At 39.0% G+C, this 22,126-nt stretch overlaps 1 pseudogene; it reads right to left on the bottom strand.

The window, feature by feature from the left end:
• Positions 1 to 22,126, bottom strand: part of LOC117403224 (mRNA-capping enzyme-like) — a 124,170-nt pseudogene that overhangs the window by 34,651 nt on the left and 67,393 nt on the right.

Raw genomic sequence — 22,126 nt, forward strand, 5'->3', positions numbered from 1 at the left:
ATGTGTGATGTATGCAACCGTTACCATCTTCACAGAAACTGCAACCATGGCAACAGGCGTGAGGTGTTAACAAGACTGAAACAGCGTGCATTGAGAAAAGCACGTAAAATATGCAATCTACCCTGGATATGTTTTTCAAGAGAAAGGGCACGTAATTACTGTATTCAGCATGTAAGTGTACTTTTTATTTTTTTCATTTCTTTACGGTTTTCTTTAAATATACAGTTTAAATGTTGATCAATGTGAAGTTGTCTTGGAAGAACTACTGTATACTGTATAAAGATGTTCAATTTATCACTATTCTGATACAGTAAATTGCCAAACCCTATTATAGTGAACAACCTCATATAACGAACATGTCTCCAGGTCCCAGGGGGGTTCGTTATAATGAAGTTATTGTGAAAAGTGTTGAATTTAAATCAAGGGAAGTAATGTTAAAACTTTACAATGCATTAGTAAGACCTCATCTAGAATATTGTGTTCAGTTCTGGTCACCTCGTTACAAAAAGGATATTGCTGCTCTAGAAAGAGTGCAAAGAAGAGTGACCAGAATTATCCCGGGTTTAAAAGGCATGTCGTATGCAGACAGGCTAAATAATTGAATCTATTCAGCCTTGAACAAAGAAGACTACGTGGTGATCTGATTCAAGCATTCAAAATTCTGAAAGATATTGACAATGTCGACCCAGGGAACTTTTTCAACCTGAAAAAAGAAACAAGGACCAGGGGTCACAAATGGAGATTAGATAAATGGGGACTCAGAACAGAAAATAGGAGGCACTTTTTTACACAGAGAATTGTGAGGGTCTGGAACCAACTCCCCAGTAATGTTGTTGAAGCTGACACCCTGGGATCCTTCAAGAAGCTGCTTGATGAGATTCTGGGGTCAATAAGCTACTAACAACCAAACGAGCAAGATGGGCTGAATGGCCTCCTCTTGTTTGTAAACTTTCTTATGTTCTTAAGTTAGACTGTATATATTTCCAAATTACATCATAAACCCACTGTAAAATGAAGTACAGTACATAAAAACAAAGATATAAAGTTTAAAATGTGTTTATCTTTTTATATGCTCCAAAAGAATAAAAAATAATTAATTACCATGCAATCTATATTAGAACATAAGAAGAACATGAGAGGAGGCCATTCGGCTCATGGCACAAGTCTTGTGCCATTCCTACATGGCACAAGGCAGCCCCAGCTCAACGGAGGAAGCTGGTAGTCAAAGAGGTGCAAAAGCAGGAGAGGATGAGGTGTGTAAAGGCCGTTTCCCAGGCCAAGCAGGGAGAATGGATGAAATGGGAGAGTGTGGAACAATGCAAGATCGGCTGGCAAGACCTATGGACAATGGAATAGAGCAGGATCAGTTTCCTCATCAGGTCAACATATGATGTTTTCCCATCACCACAGAACCTAAACCTGCAACATTAAGGCACATTTTGACAGGATGTAAGGTGGGTCTTAGCCAAGGACAGTTTACTTGGCGCCATGACCAGGTGCTGCGATGTTTGGCCTTAGCATTGGAAGACAAGCGTAACATGACCAATAAGTTGCCACCAGTTCCATCAAAACATTACACACAAAAGACAACAAGGAGAGCAACCACCAAGAAATGGTGTTAAAACCAAGCCTCACCCAGGACAACTGGAAGCTGCTAGAGATTGGAAAATGCTGGCAAATGTTGGTCAACGGCTTATTTTTCCACCTGATATTGCCACCACTAACCTTTGACCAGATATTGTCTTGTGGTCTGGATCAGCACACCTTGTTCACCTGGTAGAGTTAACAGTGCCATGGGAGGATGCTGTAGATGAGGCGTATGAGAGGAAGAAACTGTGGTATGCTCAACTAGCCACTGAAGCGGAACAGCGAGGATCGAGAGTCCGGGTTTACCCAGTGGAATTGGGTTGTCGAGGATTTGTGGCACGCTCTACAACCCGGTTTCTCAGAGACGTCGGATTCAGTGGCCAAGAGTTGCATCGCACAGTGAAGAACTTATCTGAAGCAGCAGAGAGGAGCAGCAACCGGCTGTGGTTGAGACGGAAAGATTCTGGTTGGGGATCTCAAGCACAATCGAAAGAAAGAAACACTGATGAACAGGTAAGTAAGCTGGATTGAGTTGAGTGGGGGATGGAGGGGGGTGATGCCGAGTGAGCACTATAGATAGATAGATAGATAGATATCGATAGATAGATCTATTCTCTCTCTCAGAAAGAGAGAGAATATATGCACGTCTCCAGTCAAATGTGGTTTTCACGATCATGCCACTTTATATTATTATTATTATTATTATTTACAATTGTTACAAGATATCACATTATTTTTACATACAATTACCCATTTATACAGTTGGGTTTTTACTGGAGCAATCTAGGTAAAGTACCTTGCTCAAGGGTACAGCAGCAGTGTACCCCACCTGGGATTGAAGCCACGACCCTCCAGTCAAGAGTCCAGTGCCCTAACCACTACTCCACACTGCTGCCCTAGACAAAATTGTACTGTCATAGCCTTATGTTTTCACCTATTGTCATTGATTTGCCCCATTACCGCTGTACTTTATGCATCCAGGGCAGGTCAAACATCAGAAAAAAAATCAGAAATTGTGCATCCCTTCCTGCGATTTCAATCGCACAGTGCGTGGTGCCCATTTGCAAAGATGTTTTTTGCGACACCACCTCCTCCACTGAGATGCGACGGTCGCATAGGGCAGTGTGTTCCGGGCTTTACTTGCAGCCAGGGCCAGCTTTAGGCTGTGCAGGGCCCTAGGCAGTGATGATGAAGTGCCTGGTCCAGAACATCAAATTAATGCTATAGTAGCAACCGTGTCTTACAGTCAGTATATCGGTGCATCATGTAATCATATGCACCTACATATACCAACGTTAAGATACAGTAAATAATATTCATGTTATTAAAATGTTAATGAATACTTGTTTCAGTTTGTTTGTTAGACTATCATTTTATATAATTCACAACTTCCAAGCACTCAGAATTCCAGTCTACTTCAAACATATCACGCATTTTTTTTATAAAACGACCATGCCCCAATAGGCCTATTGAAAAATACTATAATGAGTTCTGACAGCTCGGCGATGACAGTAACCAGGCAGAAATAAATAAATAAATAATAATACCAAATGTCACTTTTAACTATTTTTTTTCCCCAAGTGAACCCCTGGGTATTATCAAATTGTTTTTTTCATAAATTAACATAAATTAAAGATATTTTCCTAGCTTTAGCAGCAGCAAAGTCCTTTATCAAATCTGAGTATTCTAAATTCTTGGCAACTTCGCTCTCAAGCCAAATTTGAGAATCTTTTTTGAGTCCTCGTTGAGTTGAAATATGTCTTGATCAGTTTCAGCCTGGTAAAGCTGTGCTCACAGAAGCAGCCGTCACTGGAGTGATCTGTCGGCTCTTCTGTTTCCATGCATGCGCTGCAGCATTTTCACAGGACTCGTACCTGCGAGGGGCTAACATGATGAGCTGCAGCTACAGCGTAGGGGTGCAAAATAATTTAGAAAATTGGTGCTAAACTGTTTTGAAAGTTTAGCACCAGAGAGCCTACTGGTGCTAAATTATCAACCCCCACCCCCTCCCCAATGAGTTTTTAGTGTTTTGTGTTACAGTAAATACATACTCCATATGTAATCACACCCATATTTGTAATATTTTGTAAACAGGAAATTCTGCCACATGTCTATCATCCACGGCACGTAACAAACCCATTAAATCTTGCGGCAAGGCCCTCTAAAGGGTGCGGCCCTAGGCGGCCGTCTCACTCACCTTGCATTAAGGCTGGCCCTGCTTGCAGCCTTCCACACAAGGTCAAGGCCTAACAGATAGGCAACATAACATTCTGTATGAATTGTAATTATATATATATATATATGTGTGTGTTAATGGTAGTCATTGGTTAATTCTGTCAGTTTTCAAAATTCAACTTCTGTCAAGAACACAGCATTTTCAAATCTCGGGTTCTGGCTTCACCAGTGCTAGGTTTACTCGCTACTCGGTGACATCCTTGACTCTGCTGTATATAAACTACTAAACATTTACCATGCAAGTTGCAGTTTTATCCCATCTTAATTATTCTTTTTCATATCTCTCAACATTTTATCTGCTGCTTGTAATTTCATTGTAGACTTCACAGATATGAAATGCATGAGACTATAAGAACTGTTTAGTGACCATTAAAAACATTAAATATTAGAATTGCTTTGGGGGGGTGAGCAATAAAGTAGGGCCTTGTGACAGAAATATAATGAATCTTGTTTGTAAATATCCCTCCCAGCCTGTGAGGGCGCTAAGCAGCGAAAGTTGAGTTCTTTGGATGGGCTGGCCTGACAGTTCTTTCCCAGGGTCGGGAAGTCGGTCATTCTCAAAGAAGGCAAGACTCTGTTGCAAGAACGTATTGACCCGGAAGGGAAACGACATTTACCAAGGGGTCATGTGTGATAACATAAAAGGGGACGGAGAATCGCAATCTACTCCTTCACTTGGTTTTTGTATAGAGAACCTGACTGACCGTGAGAGACGCAGTGAAAGCTGAAAGAGATATTCGTGAGTGTTTTGTTTGTTTGTCGGTGTTATTAATTGTCTTCACTGTTTGTGAACCACTGGACGGCTAACACGTATCTGGAGCTGTCGTCTTGGGCCAGCACAAAGCCGGAACAACACACTGCACCACAGCCACTGTATAAATTGATGATTTAAAAAAAATGATTTCCAGCAGCCACTCTACTACCCAAAAGATAATTTGGGATTTGGATTAAAGTTAGGTACTGGTATATAAATCATAGTTTAATAAATTACTAAATCAGGTATAGCGTACAATTAAAGCTTGCTGCCAATCCACTGGAAAGCATTAAGTGTGGAATGGAGGAAACATCATAGCCAGGCATCAGAGGGACCTGAATACTTTCACATTTTGGTTGGGACCAGAGAACATTAAACCTTATGCACATATTATAATTAATAATCAAAATCTCATAAAACTCTCTAAAAAAAACTACAAAAATAAAAAGATATATTAAATGTTGAGTTTGTGGCCCCAGTCAAAACTGTGATCATTTTACATCAAAGGAACAAATAGGAGCATGACTATGGCAATGCCCATGGTCATAGGAGCATGTCTATGGCAATGCCCATATTCATAGGAGCATGTCTATGGTAATGCCCATATTCATAGAAGCATGTCTGTGGTAATGCCCATATTCATAGGAGCATGTCTATGGTAATGCCCATATTCATAGGAGCATGTCTATGGTAATGCCCATATTCATAGGAGAATGTCTGTGGTAATGCCCATATTCATAGGAGCATGTCTATGGTAATGCCCATATTCACCTTTCTTTACTTTGTTAAAATTGACCAGACTAATGTGCCGGTTATCTTTGTTATCAGTTTGCATCTCATAAGAAATGCAATAATGATATACAGGGATAGGTGTAGGCGCAGTGCAAATAATTGCGGATGGAAAATTCTAATTGCATTGCCAGGCAATTATTTTGCACTGCACCCTATGTAAGCTTAAGAGCAATGCAAATTACTCAACATGCACAAATAATGATCCGCAATTATGAAAATGAGGGTCTCAATGAGCACATCAGTCCACTTGCAGAAGCATGGAGAGCAGTAGGCGCTGTATGACATTTGTGGAGCACAAAAATACAAACCAAAAAAATATATATGTTAGAGGAATGGCAGCAAAGTCCTCTTGGTGAACAGAAAATAAAGGTTTCTGAAAAGGAGCCCTTACGGCTGAGGGCAACATCAGTTATGCTAGTATCCTTAGGAAATTATATGTATTGGTCTGCCCTTTTTGTCCTAGTGCAGAGAACACAACACTTTCACATGTGCAGGGATAGCAGTCCCTAGATTGACGCTGGGGTCTAGGTCATCCCTCAATTCAGCTATTGGGTCTAGGATGACCTGCGGAGTGAGACGATAACGCTTTAGCATCGCATCCTCCAGCATCCCAAACAAAGTGACCCTGGGATTGAATATGCAGGGTCTTCGTCATCTTGCCCTTCTCCTCCTAACATGTCTGTCCTCGCCGCATCAGGAAGTGTACCACAGCAGCCATCCTGAAGCCAATGACAGGTCTCTGCAGGTGTGTGCTTTTATACAGCTCTTAGTTACTCACTTCTACATTGGTTTGCACCTTGTAAGAAGAGGTGTAAAGTTTTAGGAGGGTCAGCAATTGCCTAAGTGCAAGGCAAAACCTTTACATCACATTATAATGTTTGCGCCCACTTAGTATCCAGATCCCACCCTATTCCATGATCTTTTCTTCATGGTATGCATTTCAATATAATTTGAATGGGTTAATGATGGCAAAGTGTAAATTTGATAGCGGGTGCAGAACGGCAGGTGAATACCATTCTTTACACACGCCGCATTTTTAGCGACTGGTAAAATCAGACTTTACGGCTGCTAAACACGATTTATGGGGGGTTTGCACCCGCAAATCACTTTGCACGTATTGTTACATCTACCCCATAGCATGCATTAAAAAGATACAGAGGCGATAATTCCCAAGATTTTAATTAAACAAAATGTTTGGAAAAGATTCTGTATTCCAACAGGAATAAAAAGATAATAATTCATTAATTAATTCATTAAATCTGAAAGTCAGTGAGATGGTAATGCCCCCTTATGACGGCTATATTGCATTAGAAAATGGATGCATTAATAAATAAAAAGAAACCATTTGAAGTTTTATTGTTTGCTTGTTTTTACCGTGGTTTTATACAGCACTAGTTTTGGTTGCTAATAAATACAAACATTTGCCTCAATATTCGATGAGTAACGTGGTTTGCTCAGAATTCCGTATGTTGTGTGGTAGCCTTCAGTTTGAGTGTAGGTTGGTGTATTTGTGTAAGACACAGCATTTAAATTACCAGTAGGTTCCAATACAAATTTATTAGCAAAAGTGAAAAAATATTGTTTTTTTCCCCAGTAATTAAAAGTATCTAGTAGACTACATGTGCTAATGCTGATCGTGTTGTTTGTTTAGGGCTTGTGTTCAGTAAGTGTATTCAAAGTCTCATGCCTTTGTTAGAGGAGAGAGCGCAGTGCCTTTTGTAATTATGATATGCTGTAATAAAGTTGCGGTCTAGTTGTTTAATTTCTACACTTTGTTATCCAAACCAGAGACTAGTTGCTATTGCTGGTATGCTTACTGTACTGCTGCTGACAGCAAACACTATTCTCGTTTTTTGTAAACTATATTTGCTAAATTTAAATAGATAGATTGAACATATAGTGGGGAGGAAGACTTAGTTCAGGGGCGTGTAAAGGTCAAATATATTAATGAATTCTGTATTTACGTATTTTCCAGCAGATTGATTTGGAAGAGACATTAAACGTAGTTTGAATGATAACATTCAAGGGCCTTTACCTCGTATGGACCAATCAGGTTAAAGGAAATCTGATCCACTTTTTAAATATATGGTAAAGCCGTGCAATGGAGCTTCCTGATTGGTGGATGAAAGTTCATAGGTCTCTAATATATATCGTTTGTTTGTATACACGTTTATACTGTGTGTCACAGCAGTGTGCACTATTGACACAGACATGCTCAGAATGCACTTCTATTCACTGTATGTGCACAATGTACTGAAACAGACTTTGCAGTAGTTCCAACTGTAGCTGGCAGCCAAGCAAGTCCATTACCTTCTAATTATTTGGATTAGACTGGATGAGGCACTTCGGTCCTAATAAGTAAGTTCAAAGAAGCAAAAAAGGTGTTGTGTCTCATTAAGAAGCCTTTGTGTTTGAGATGTGGTCGGGCTTGCCATCAGTGCCACAGGCTGAACAGTGTATAATGAACATCTGCTGAAGTGAGGGATGTCATTATAATGGGCTAAACAGGACAGTTAGTCACTAATAAGATGCCAAGTTATATAAGCATGAATGATGATACAGTGTCACAAGTCAATACATCTGACAATGAACTGCAAAGTCTGTAGCAAGAATATTTCAATGATTTCTCATATGCCAGCTGTAATGTATACAACTAATGGTTATATTACTGCCTGTTTATAATTTGGGACTATTAACCCATATGTTTAGTACCATGGTACATTTTTGCATGAATCATATAAAATTATGTTATTAGAAATTCTATTCAGCATGAAACAAATTATTTTCAGGTAAAGATAAAAGATTGAGATTGGATGCATATTCTTTTTTTTATTATTATTATTATTTTTTTTTTTTTATGAGAAATCTGTTTAAATGTGTCTGAAATAAAGATTTGCATTAACAGGAATACTTAAGATAAGTTAGCTGATATTAACATTAGCACAGTACTTACCCCTCACTTGTTTTTTTTAGCTGGAAATCCACAGAGTTGAGGCTAGGAGGTTTTCATTTCAATATATCATCACATCTGACAGGCTTGTATTTCTAGAAGAAATCAGAAAAGCAGTTTTAAAAACATATTGTTTATTGTGCAGCCATGACTTCCCATGTCTTTACAACATTTAATGGGCCTGTCACCTTTTAACAAGGGCAGTGGGCAAATCTTTAGAGAAAGAAACCACTGTACTTTTATCTCTTATTGGTAGTGTCTCTAAAGAAATCACTTTTATCAGTATTGGGTATGCTGCTGTAATTTCTCAGTAAATACTGTACATGTTTTTTTTCGATTGACTAACCTTTGTCAATTGCAATGAGATAAAACAGTCAGAAAGATGGGACATGACATTGAGTGGGTGCTGTAGCAACACGCCAGGCTATCTGGAGATAAAACACAACTCAGTATGAAAATGCCCCAAGTGTTGAATTCAGCTTGCCAGCATAATCCAAGAGTTTGTGCCAAATGCTGATGCTGTCACTGATAAATTAATTCCTGTTGAAGATCACTGAAGAACTATGATGATGCATACTTTCTGTAAAGCGCTTTGAGATACCATGGTATGAAAGGAGCTATACTAATACAATAAATAAATAACAACATAAATCACTGTGCAGACACAGAAGATATGGATGGTAGTCTATTAACATTATTTGCTTCTTGTATGTTGGCAAACCTCAATGATGCTGTCGTTGCTGATGCTGTTGTGACTCAAGCTAATAGGGAACTCCAATAGGCTGTTTGAGGGTTTACAATCAGGCAGTTAAGCCTCTTGAAATTACAGTGTGTCTCAGTCATTAACCGTAACTGGGGAATTTTTGTTTTTAAATAATTTGTTAAAGTAGGCCAAGCCACAAATCAAATACAGGCAATTTGGGTTTCTTTCAAACAGCATCAGTTGCTATGCGCTGCTTAGGTATTATTACAAGCAAGTTCCCAAGAAACTATAGGATAGAAATACAAAACTCCTTTCTTATAGCTCAGCAATAGCAAGAAATGGGTTTCCTTCAATAAAAACAGTATCATTATCTGTTAGTCTTGTTCCCTGCTGTTTAGAAACAACTGTCTATATCATACCATATCAAAGAGTACATTCACAACTTAATTCTTACGAAAATAAGACGACAATTTCTCTTCTGCAGCATACCGTGAGCATACTGCTCTCATCCTTAGCAGCTGTATGTACACACACAAACCAGCTTACATAATTAAACAAGGCCATCGGCAATGGTAACCTCCTTAAAAATACCTTTTGCGGCCACACAGTGTGGGGAGGGCAGGATGTCAATATTCTCATCACATGACACAGGCATTAATCCTATTTTTGGGTTTCAGCAATTCGCTGATGGGAGGAGGTAGCAGATAAGAGCCATAGCAATGATGATCAGAAACTGGGAAATGCGACCAGAGAATGCCAATAAATGACGCAGGCTCCTGTTTGTTAGTCCCCAGATGGATTCACCTGAAAGCAATCTATACTGTTGTTACAAGATTCACCCTGATGATGCCGGGAAAAAAAAAAAAAGAAAGGCTAATTTCAGCAATCCAAGTCAGACATAAATTACAATTCAATATTGCTTAAATTAAAACAAATTAAAAAAAGTCCATCCTTTTTCCTTCCACAGCAAACTGCTTTGTCTTGTATGTATCAATTTAGGTTCAATACAGGTTAGCAAATAACAAAGCAACAAGGAGAGATGAAGGGAGAGTTTGTGGAAGCATAACAAACTGGGCTGAAGGCTTTAATGCAGGACAAAGAGAAAACTAAATCAGTTTCTGTACAGACTAACCTTACAGATTTATAGCTGCAACCCATGTTCTTCCTGATCCTTCTGCATGCAAATGGGCCACAGTGTTCTTTTGACCTTTTAAGGTCACTGTCTAAGTAGTTGTTTTCAGAGCTGCCGATCAGCGTAAGAGATGGTTAGAATCTCTGAACGAGACATGTTTGTGAACTAAAATAATGACATGTTTGGCATAAATCTGAAGCCACGCAGAGGGACTGTGGCAGGGCAGAAAAGCCGTGTGTGTAAATTGGGGCAGGGCAAAGCCCTGCTGATAAATGTGTTGTATTCTGAGGATTCATCTTGATGTATGGTATGATTGTGTTATTGTGGGGGTATTTAAAAGAATGGGTTGCTGGTGAATGTATTGTTATGATAAATGTATTGCCTTATTATTGAATGTATTATTGTTCGGTTTGGATGTGGTCTGGCAGAGGATATGGTAGCAGCTTGTCTCTGTCAGACAGCTCGTGAGAATGCCTGGTTGGCAGCAAATTAATTGTGTGGCTGTCGACCACGCAGATATCAAAATGTCGTGCAGATTGATTAATTTATTACTAATATGGAGATGGTATAAAACCCTGCAGCTTTGGCTAATCAGGGTGGGAGTAGACAGAGGAGGTAGATGGGAGAGAGTGACAAGAGAAGAAGAAAGTAAAACAAAAGGAAAATAAAACAATTAAGAACATAAGAACATAAGAAAGTTTACAAATGAGAGGAGGCCATTCAGCCCATCTTGCTCGTTTGGTTGTTAGTAGCCAGAATCTCATCAAGCAGCTTCTTGAAGGATCCCAGGGTGTCAGCTTCAACAACATTACTGGGGAGTTGGTTCCAGACCCTCACAATTCTCTGTGTAAAAAAGTGCATCCTATTTTCTGTTCTGAATGCCCCTTTATCTAATCTCCATTTGTGACCCCTGGTCCTTTTTTCTTTTTTCAAGTCAAAGAAGTCCCCCGGGTTGACATTGTCTATACCTTTTAGGATTTTGAATGTTTGAATCAGATCGCCGCGTAGTCTTCTTTGTTCAAGACTGAATAGATTCAATTCTTTTAGCCTGTCTGCATACAACATGCCTTTTAAACCCGGGATAATTCTGGTTGCTCTTCTTTGCACTCTTTCTAGAGCAGCAATATCCTTTTTGTAACGAGGTGACCAGAACTGAACACAATATTCTAGGTGAGGTCTTACTAATGCATTGTAGAGTTTTAACATTACTTCCCTTGATTTAAATTCAACACTTCTCACAATATATCCGAGCATCTTGTTGGCCTTTTTTATAGCTTCCCCACATTGTCTAGATGAAGACATTTCTGAGTCAACATAAACTCCTAGGTCTTTTTCATAGTTCCCTTCTTCAATTTCACTATCTCCCATATGATATTTATAATGCACATTTTTATTGCCAGCATGCAATACTTTACACTTTTCTCTATTAAATTTCATTTGCCATGTGTCTGCCCAATTCTGAATGCTGTCTAGATCATTTTGAATGACCTTTGCTGCTTCAACAGTGTTTGCCACACCTCCTATTTTTGTGTCGTCTGCAAATTTAACGGGTTTGCTTACTACACCAGAATCTAAATCATTAATGTAGATTAGGAATAGCAGAGGACCTAATACTGATCCCTGTGGTACTCCACTGGTTACTTCACTCCATTTTGAGGTTTCTCCTCTAATCAGTACTTTCTGTTTTCTACCTGTTAACCTCTCCCTTATCCATGTGCATGCATTTCCTTGAATCCCTACTGCGTTCAGTTTGAGAATTAATCTTTTATGTGGGAATTTGTCAAAAGCTTTCTGGAAATCTAAATAGACCATGTCGTATGCTTTGCAGTTATCCATTGTCAATGTTGCATCCTCAAGAAAGTCAAGTAGGTTAGTTAGACATGATCTCCCTTTCCTAAAACCATGCTGGCTGTCTCCCAGGATATTGTTCCCATATAGGTAATTTTCCATTTTGAATCTTATTATAGTTTCCATAAGTTTACATATAATAGAAGTCAGGCTTACTGGTCTGTAGTTACCTGGTTCGGTTTTGTCTCTCTTTTTGTGGATCGGTATTACGTTTGCTATTTTCCAGTCTGTCGGTACAACCCCTGTGTCAAGAGACTGTTGCATGATCTTGGTTAGCGGTTTGTAAATAACTTCTTTCATTTCTTTGAGTACTATTGGGAGGATCTCATCTGGCCCAGGGGATTTGTTTATTTTAAGAGCTCCTAGTCCCTTTAACACGTCTGCCTCTGTTATGCTAAAGTTATTTAAAATTGGATAGGAACAGGTCGACATGTGGGGCATGTTGTCCGTGTCCTCCTTTGTAAAAACCTGTGAAAAGTAATTATCATTTAATATATCTGTGTTTGAGATTTGTTTCTGTACAAACTTTTATTTTTTTTGGCTCTTTGAGCTGTGGTTTTTGGCTGCCTTTTTTATTTATTTTTGTCATTGAATAAAAACACGCAGCAGAGGTTTCACCCATAGTACATGTGTGTCTCGGTCAGCTTCCTGGCCTGGGGGCGTCACGACTCAGCCGTCCTGCCACAGGGACATCGAGTTAAATCAATCAAAAATGATGACTCTGTACCGATTCTGTATATTTTAATATCAGCCATTTCTGAGACCAGATGGAAACTGTGAAACTGCAAATGTAAAAAGATACAAAGGTTCAACGAATCAGACTGATTTTTTAGCATGGTTTTGCACCTGATAAAATGTCATATTGAACTGCAAAAAGTAAAACAGGCAATCTGTGAACAAAATACGTATGCTCAGTTATTGTTTTAACAGTCACTGAATAATTGAAGCCCCAGTCAGAGTCACTGAAGCAATAAGAACATAAGAAGAACATAAAAAAATTTACAAACGAGAGCAGGCCGTTCGGCCCATCTTGCTCGTTTGGTTGTTAGTAGCTTATTGATCCCAGAATCTCATCAAGCAGCTTCTTGAAGGATGCCAGGGTGTCAGCTTCAACAACATTACTGGGGAGTTGGTTCCAGACCCTCACAATTATAAGAACACAATGTCCTGGCAATTCATACAGATTTTTGAAGTGTTTCAGTATTTCGAAATGAGCACAATAAAACATTTTTAACAATTTGTGTAATAAAACTTTTCTGAGTGTCAATGGTTTAAAATCAGCATGATGAGCTTGGTTATAGCTGAACACCCCTTGGGGACACTCCTGACATTTACTAAACACCTAGGAGCTGAGCAAGCGAAGAAGTCTATGGAATAAAACAAATGGAATATTACACAATGCACGCCTCCTTAAAGAAAGATAAAGGTTACAACTTTAAATGTGCTTGACAGAATCACTTTATATTAGGATAGGGAATTCTTTTCTCAGACAAAACATTTAATTGTCTAAGAATATTAAAAATATTAAAATTACCAAATCAAATTACAACACCACAGCCTGCCATAACCTTTTTAATGTGTACAGTAAGAATGCAATGTTAAAGGCTAATGTTGAAGAGCAAACACAACTGAGGAAAGAAGCTTCTTATTAAATGTCACTCCCGGTAAAAAGAAGCTACCATAAAAAACGTTGAATAAGTCGATTTTCTAGGCATTTTTTCAGGGGTCTTAAAAGGGGGGCGCGACTAATACACCGGTGAGACATATGCGCCGGTGTGTCTAACACTAAACTACTGTACCAGCGCCGCAATGGGATTACTACAGCCACGAGTATGTCTCACACAAACTGAACTGTCAACAACCCGATTTTTATTTGTTCAGGATCTACGGCATTCAGATCATGTTGCTAGATAGAAACACAAAACCACTGTTCTAATTTCTTATTCTCAATACCCTTAGTCATTTTGAATGTTAAACACAAGCTTTCAGACTTTTGACTGACCTCCTCCTTTCTATTGGTTAGAAAGTCGAGTAGTAAACTTTTCTGTACATTGTAACTGCAATGCTATAATAATGCAGGTGACTTTGACACTGGATAAAGTAGGACAGTAAGAAAAAAAAGAAAATGCTACTCAACAGGTTTGAAATTGCGCGTTGTTTAATTTGCTGAAATAAATGTTAATCGCAATGCTGAAAAAACAGTACGTGACTCGAGACGAAACAAAGACCAACTTAAAATGGCAAAAGAAAAACGAGCTGGTAGGAGGAAAGTGTTTATGGCCCGGTGTAGAAAACATTTTGTTTGAATGGAGTACTCTGAATGACTTTAATACATACTGTAACTTGTTCTACATGTCAGTGCAATGCAGTGGTACACTTGGAAAGTATGTGTGTGGTTTTGATTAACAAAACAAAATGAATGTATTTGTACAGCTGGAAAATGCAATTGTACTGCACTGTATGCAACACGAAAATGTGTTGTTTACTGGCTATTAAATGGTGCACTGTTTAGTTTATTATTATTTTTTTTTTAATTGATGAAGCAGCACTGTTTAATACTGTTTAATACTACAATACAACATGAACTATTGTCTAAGTATGGTTTTGGAAAGAAATGTTCAGTAAAGCAAAGAAGATAAGTTCTTGGGTACCTGAAAAGCTAAAATAAAATACTGGTAGTTGTATAACTTGATTTTACACTCTGTTAAGTATTACTTTTTAAAAACTAAAGTTTAACTAAAAATGGAAAAAACAACAACACTGTGAAATTATTAAAGGAATAAAATGTTGCAAACAAGGGTTATTTCAAAACTAAACCTGTGTATCTTTATTTATCGGTGTTGAGCACATAGGAAATAAATTGTAAAAAAAAAGTATTTTAAACAGAAAAAAAGGTGGGGAGCGACTTTTACGCCAGTGCAACCTATGAAACGGTTTTTACGGTACATATAAATCCACTAATCAGAAAGCTCCGTTAGCAAGCAGTACCACAGTGTACATGACCACAGAAAGACAGCCATCTGAAAACATGTGGGTCATCACCCAGTCAGTGCCTCTGTATTTCACCATACCTGTGTTTCTGCAGCGTTTCAGTAATACACATCTACAGTCTGCTGTCAGGCACATTCTGACTGAGGGCCCAAGGGGATGATCGAAAAACAAGGTAGGCTGGGTAAAGTTCATTAGTATGGGATGAGGTACCGTTTCACTTGCACCAGCTCACAGTTTGAGAAATATGTTCTACATCCCTGGATTCTATATTATTTATTGATTTGATTTATTGCATTTATATAGCACTTTTTATACAGCAGAAAAAAAAGAACAAACCATAATACATTTGTATAGTATGTCACACATACAACTGCCACAATCAGACCAATAGTATACACATAATAATACAAATAATACAATCATAATACAAAAGCAGCAATTTAAAAGTTACATTAAAACCCACTAAGATAAAAAAGCCATTTTATAAAACTGCATTTTTTGTCTTGACTTGAAAACTGTAACAGTCCCAGCTTCCCTGACAAACGAAGGCAGAGCATTCCATAATTTAGGAGCTCTGCAAGAAAAAGCCCTTGCTCCCGTGTTGCTTTAGTTGACCCTAAGAATAACCAGCAGCTCCGCATCCTGTGATCAGAGTGCGGTTTGGAAGATACGGGGTCAGTAACTCCTGCAAATACCTAGGTACTAATCCATTCAGGGTTTTGTAAGTTAAGAGCCAAATCTTAAAATCAATTCTATACTGCACAGGGAGCCAGTGTAAAGAGGCCAAAACAGGGGTAATATGTTCACTTCTCCTGGTTTTAGTCAGAATTCTAGCGGCGGTATTCCGAACAAGCTGCAAGCGGGATACCACATGTCTTTGGGACACCAGAAAAAGTGCATTACAATAATCAATTCTGGATGAAACAAAGGCATGCGTTAGTCTCTCTGCATCAGATACGGAAATAATTGGTCTAAGTTTGGCTATATTTCTCAAATGGTAAAAAGATACTTTAGTAACTTCCCTAATATGAGTCAGGATCAAAGGTGACCCCCAAACTCTTTCCATGGAGAATCTGTTTAAGAAACACGCCTGTTAGAATCATATGAATTAGTGTAGAGATGAACAGGACCTGCTTCAAATCAAGGTCATGCATGCGTCTGTAATAACAGTAAAGTAAAGGCACATGCAAGCCACTCCCTTAGAAAGCAGTGTTAACTGCAGGTTTGGGAAGAGGTTTGTTTTTATTGTAAAATAATCTTGCATTATCTATGTATACCTGTAACCGGGTAGCATTGGCAATGTGACTCAGTTTAAGTGCTCATGCACATTTTATTTACCACAAGAAACACCAGAACAACAAATACAAGACACCGCACAGCACTGTACCTTCACTGTCACTAATTCCAACAGCCGTGATCACCCTTTTTATACACCTGTGGCTGGAGCCTAATTAATCATTCATTCAATTCACGGCTCCAGCCACATTCCCACATGTTTCTGCAAGGAGGAATTTAACCCCCTCCCTGCCACCCAATATACCCCCACCCCCCCCCCCACCCCACACACACTAGACCGCCCTGCCACAATGCCAATAATATATATATATATATATATATATATATATATATATATATATATATATATATATATATATATAACTTTAATGGTTCACAGGTGGAGGCCAATGGTAAGGTAATTGTGTCCTCGTTAGGGCAATTTCTTTCATTGGTGTAAACTGGGAGCTTCCACAGCACAGGGGTTGAATACTTATGCAAGCAAGATATTTTCTTAAAAATATTTCCCAACATAAAACCAATGTCACCTTACAATAATTGATTTTGAGTTTCAGTGTTTTAAAATAAAATATCAAACAGAACGAAATTTCAATGTACCATTTGTAATTCAGTAATATGAGAGAATTGGTCAGGGGTCTGAATACTTTTGCAAGGCACTGTATATATATTAGTGCTGGGACAAAGATCAGAATATTCAAATGAATATTTTCTGACATGTAGTCGGATACAAAAATCAGATGTTCGTTTTGATACAAATGACAAAAATACCTTGCACTTATTTACCGTCTCACCAGAATATGTGAGATTTAAAAAAAAAAGAGAAAAAAAAAGATCGACACAGCAGCTCTTGAGCCTCTATTTAAAAGTTTTAGACAGCAAAAAGTAAACAAACCAGATTATGCACACGCACGCATAGTGATCTCTATGGAAAGCCATCTGGGACAATTCTGAAATGCCTCACTTCAACAGTACCCAACTTCATGAAAATGTTGTGCAGTGATTTTTATATAGACTGTATATTTTATATATTTTTTATATATTTTTTTTTATTTTTATATATTTTATAATTTCACGGGGCGGAGCTATGCCACCTGATAGTGTTTATTGACAGAGTTAGTAAACATATACAGATGGAGAGAGGGGCTCCGCCTCTTCCAGGCCCAACATTTACTTGATCGATAGACACGATAAACAGGAGGGGGGCCATCGCCTTTGAGGTGACCCGACATACGAAGAAGAGGCTCGCGAACCGGAAAGAAAAACATGAATTAGTATTGATAACACAAAAGAGGTTCCGGCTCTTCCTGACCCAACATATACAGTAGGGGGGTTCCGTCGCTGAGGAGACCCGACAAACAGGAGGGGGGCCACCGTCTTATAGATGGGGCAAGTGCTGATGCCATGTAATCTTGAGCTGAATTAAGAAGTTTATTAATAGTTGGATTTAGTTGAAAATCAGCTGATTGAACTGTGGCGTTGCTGCTGGATATTGCAGAGCTGAGGGCAGCAAACTGTGGAATTTGGAAATCTGTAAACGGGAAAGAGCATCAGCTGCATTATTAAAAATGCCCGGTAGGTGGCGAGCTTGTATTAGGAAGTTATTAGAGACTGAAATCCATACTAGCCGCCGCAGCAATTGCATTATAAGAGCGGAGGAGGAACGTCCTTTATTTATAATATGCACTGTAGTTGAATTATCACAGTAAAATAGTATTGATTTCTTAGACCAGAGATGACCCCATAGCTGGGCAGCTGCTACTATTGGGTATATCTCTAGCAGAGCTGTGGATTTTAGATGAGGAGATATGTTCTCGATTTCCTCAGGCCATGTACTGCAAAACCATTGATTATTAAATAGACCTCCGAATCCCAGAGATGAGGCATCAGTAAATAAAGCCATATCGTGAGGAGCTGAAATGAAATCATCATAAAACATAGAGAGACCGTTCCAGTGCTGAATAAGCGCAGACCACATTTTAATGTCTTTCCTAGCTTCTGAAGAGATATTTAAATAGGAGTCCAGATTTTTTGCTGTTGATGCCAGCGCTAGCAGCCGAGATATAAACGTCCTCCCCTGTGGAATGATACGTATTGCAAAATTAAAGTAACCCAGCAATGAAAGCAGTGCCCGTTTTTTAATTGTTTTACTGATCTGAAAATCCTGAATGAGCAAACGAATATGGTTAAGTTTAGACTCAGGCAGACAGACGGGCTTCAAACTTTTCTGTATCTAGAATGATTCCAAGGAATTCCAAAGAATGAAGGGGACCGATTGATTTTTCTTCTGAAAGCGGAACGCCAACTTCAGAAAATAAGCTTTTAAGATTGGAAATCGCTTCTGCTGGTGCATCTGAAGGAGGAGAAATTACTAAAAAATCGTCCAGCAAGTGGAGCAAGAACGGGACATGATAGACATTAAGAAGGATCCAGCATAATGCTTCCGACAGGGTATCAAATATCTTCGGGCTGCTACGGCAGCCGAAAGTCAATTGAGTGGCAAAATAAAACTTCCCTTCCCAGCACATACCAAACAGGTGACGGAGAGAAGGATGGATTGGCATTACTTTAAATGCGTCTGATATATCTGCTTTTGCTAAGCAGGAACCACGACCTGCTAATTTAATTGAATGTATTGCGTCTGCAATAGTGATGTAATGCAGGGAAAATTGATCTTGGGGAATTAATGAGTTAATGCTGCTGGTGCTTGACCCCCGTGGTGCTGATAAATCAATAATGAGACGCTTTTTTCCTGACATTTTCCTCGTGGCAATGCCAATAGGATTAATTCTATATATTGGAAAAGGAGGAGCTAAAAATGGACCGACTATAAATCCTTTTTTAATTTCTTTTTCGATGAGAGACTGCACTGATTGTGGATCTTGAGTCGCTGAATAAAGATTTTTGCTTTGGAACGAGGAAGAAGGAATTTGAGTAAGACCGGTTGAAAAACCATTTTTTAATCCGTCGATCAGGTAATTAATTAAGTTACTGTCGGGATGATTCTGTAATTTACATGATAACGCCAGGATGTTTATAGGAGTAAAGACGGTGAGCATCGGGGAAAGTCACTTGCGTTTTAAAGGACAGATTCTATTAGCATGAGCGTCACCGCAATTGCTGCACATGTGGATAAAATTGCATTGCCTATTCGAACAGAAGCCAGTATTGAAATTGTTGCAGATTTGTCTTCCTCCTGAAAATCTGATACTGCGCCCGTATTTGTCTTTCCTTGTAGATTGATCGAGGGGAGCTGAAGAATGTATAGGATTAGTTACTGAAGATCTGTATGAATTAGCAACGAAACCGGGTGCTTTAGAAGTTGATGCAGTTGCAGCTTTAGGGCAGAAGGCTGTTGAATGAGGCGCAGACCCCACATGCATTAGCCCTTAAACCACCAAAAATTCTATTAAATAGATCTGGATCAGGTTTTGCCCAATTGATGATGTGATTATCTGCTGCCAATATCGCTGCTGCTTTTGCAGAGAATGCTTTATGATACTCATAAAACATAGTCCCTCCGTATCTGACAGACAGCTCCACGATGTAATATTCGTAAGATTCCAATTCAGCTCTGCGGTTAGGATATACCGAGCATAACACATCTCTGAATATGGAGAAAGCAAGGACAAACTCCCCTAATGTAAGATTTTTAAGCAGTCTGGGATCTCTGGATTTTAGAGTTACCGCCAATTCTCCACAATCGACTACTCTATGGTCCAAGAATTCCGAAGTCGTCATTAATAGTGAAACAAGATTAATGTCCTTACCTTCGAGAATGACACGTCTGATTTGTGGAGATATAGTGTGACGTCTCGCTGCAGTTGGAGAGGAGGATCCGTATGTAGATGCAGTAGCGAGGTTGTATATTGGAGGATCTGCTTCGCTGGCTGAAATTAGGGCTGGACCGGAAAAAGCTGTAGGCGGCGCTGCAGCATTTGATGCTGAAATTAATGACTGCGCTGTAGATTGTTTTCCCTGTTCCATAACAGACACCCTTTTTTCTAAATCCGACAGTTGAGAACTGACCGAAGATAGAGTATCGGAAAAAGGCTGCATAAATGATTTTATCTCGTTTAATATTTGCGAGTGTTGGATTTCAATGGCTGGCTGCTGGTTAGCGGTGCTAGTTGAGGGGGGGGGGGGGGGGTTTGATCCGGAATAGACTGCCTGCTGGGCGCGGCTGATTATGTTTTTTCGGAGGAAAGACTGGTTCTGCTGAGACTGAATTGCAATAGAGAATGAAAAGAGACTCTCTATCACTCCCTGCCGGAATCACATTACCATTTTTAAGGAGGGTTTTTATCAATTTATTCATGGGCCAGTCCTTCCAAAACAATCGATCCGGAGGGGCGTCCTGAGGCCGAAGACGCTTGGATCGCCGCAGATTCGATGTTTGGGTGGCAGGAACGGTAGGCAACATTTGTACTGGAACCTGGTCGAGAGCCTGATCAGGAGCCTGATCAGATGTAACTGAAATAGCAGAAGGGGAGAAAAAACGGAGACTGGATGGACCCTGGATTGAAGCTGAAGGAGAATGATCTGTTAATGACAGAAAATCCTGGGAATCCTCAGAATCCGATGACAACTGCTGTAAGTACTCCATTATTGAGGTACGCAAATGTAGATGGGTCTTGAAATCGCTTAGGTTTAAGCCAAAAACGAAAAAACACAAGACAGCGAGGTAGAGGTGACTAATGTTTAAATAAGGTAGATTTAATTGATGACAGCAGATGATAGGTTGTTGGTGCCTAGCTCCGCCCCCTGAACCCCACCTATAGGTTAACATATAAAAAATATAAAAATGTGCATTATAAATATCATATGGGAGATACTGAAATTGAAGAAGGAATCTATGAAAAAGACCTAGGAGTTTATGTTGACTCAGAAATGTCTTCATCTAGACAATGTGGGGAAGATATAAAAAAGGCCAACAAGATGCTCGGATATATTGTGAGAAGTGTTGAATTTAAATCAAGGGAAGTAATTTTAAAACTCTACAATGCATTAGTAAGACCTCACCTAGAATATTGTGTTCAGTTCTGGTCACCTCGTTACAAAAAGGATATTGCTGCTCTAGAAAGAGTGCAAAGAAGAGCAACCAGAATTATCCCGGGTTTAAAAGGCATGTCGTATGCAGACAGGCTAAAAGAACTGAATCTATTCAGTCTTGAACAAAAAAGACTACGCGGCGATCTGATTCAAACATTCAAAATCCTAAAAGGTATAGACAATGTCAACCCAGGGGAATACTTATGTAACTTTCTGTTATGTCCACTGTTTACTGTGAAAAAACGGCAATGGCAAGGAATGAAAAAAAATACGTTGTCAACTTTATGTACTATTTATTTATTTATTATTATTATTATTATTATTATTATTATTATTATTATTATTATTATTATTATTATTATTAGTATTATTAAAATAAACAAATCCCCTGGGCAGGGTGAGATCCTCCCAATAGTACTCAAAGAAATGAAAGAAGTTATTTACAAACCGCTAACCAAGATCATGCAACAGTCTCTTAACGCAGGGGTTGTACCGACAGACTGGAAAATTGCAAACGTAATACTGATCCACAAAAAGGGAGACAAAACCGAACCAGGTAACTACAGACCAATAAGCCTGACTTCTATTATATGTAAACTTATGGAAACTATAAGAAGATCCAAAATGGGAAATTACCTATATGGTAACAGTATCCTGGGAGACAGCCAGCATGGATTTAGGAAAGGGAGATCGTGTCTAACTAACCTGCTTGCTTTTTTTGAGGATGCAACATTGAAAATGGATAACTGCAAAGCATACAACATGGTTTATTTAGATTTCCAGAAAGCT

The sequence above is a fragment of the Acipenser ruthenus genome, chromosome 5, assembly GCF_902713425.1.
Source record: "Acipenser ruthenus chromosome 5, fAciRut3.2 maternal haplotype, whole genome shotgun sequence".
Lineage (NCBI taxonomy): Eukaryota > Metazoa > Chordata > Actinopteri > Acipenseriformes > Acipenseridae > Acipenser > Acipenser ruthenus.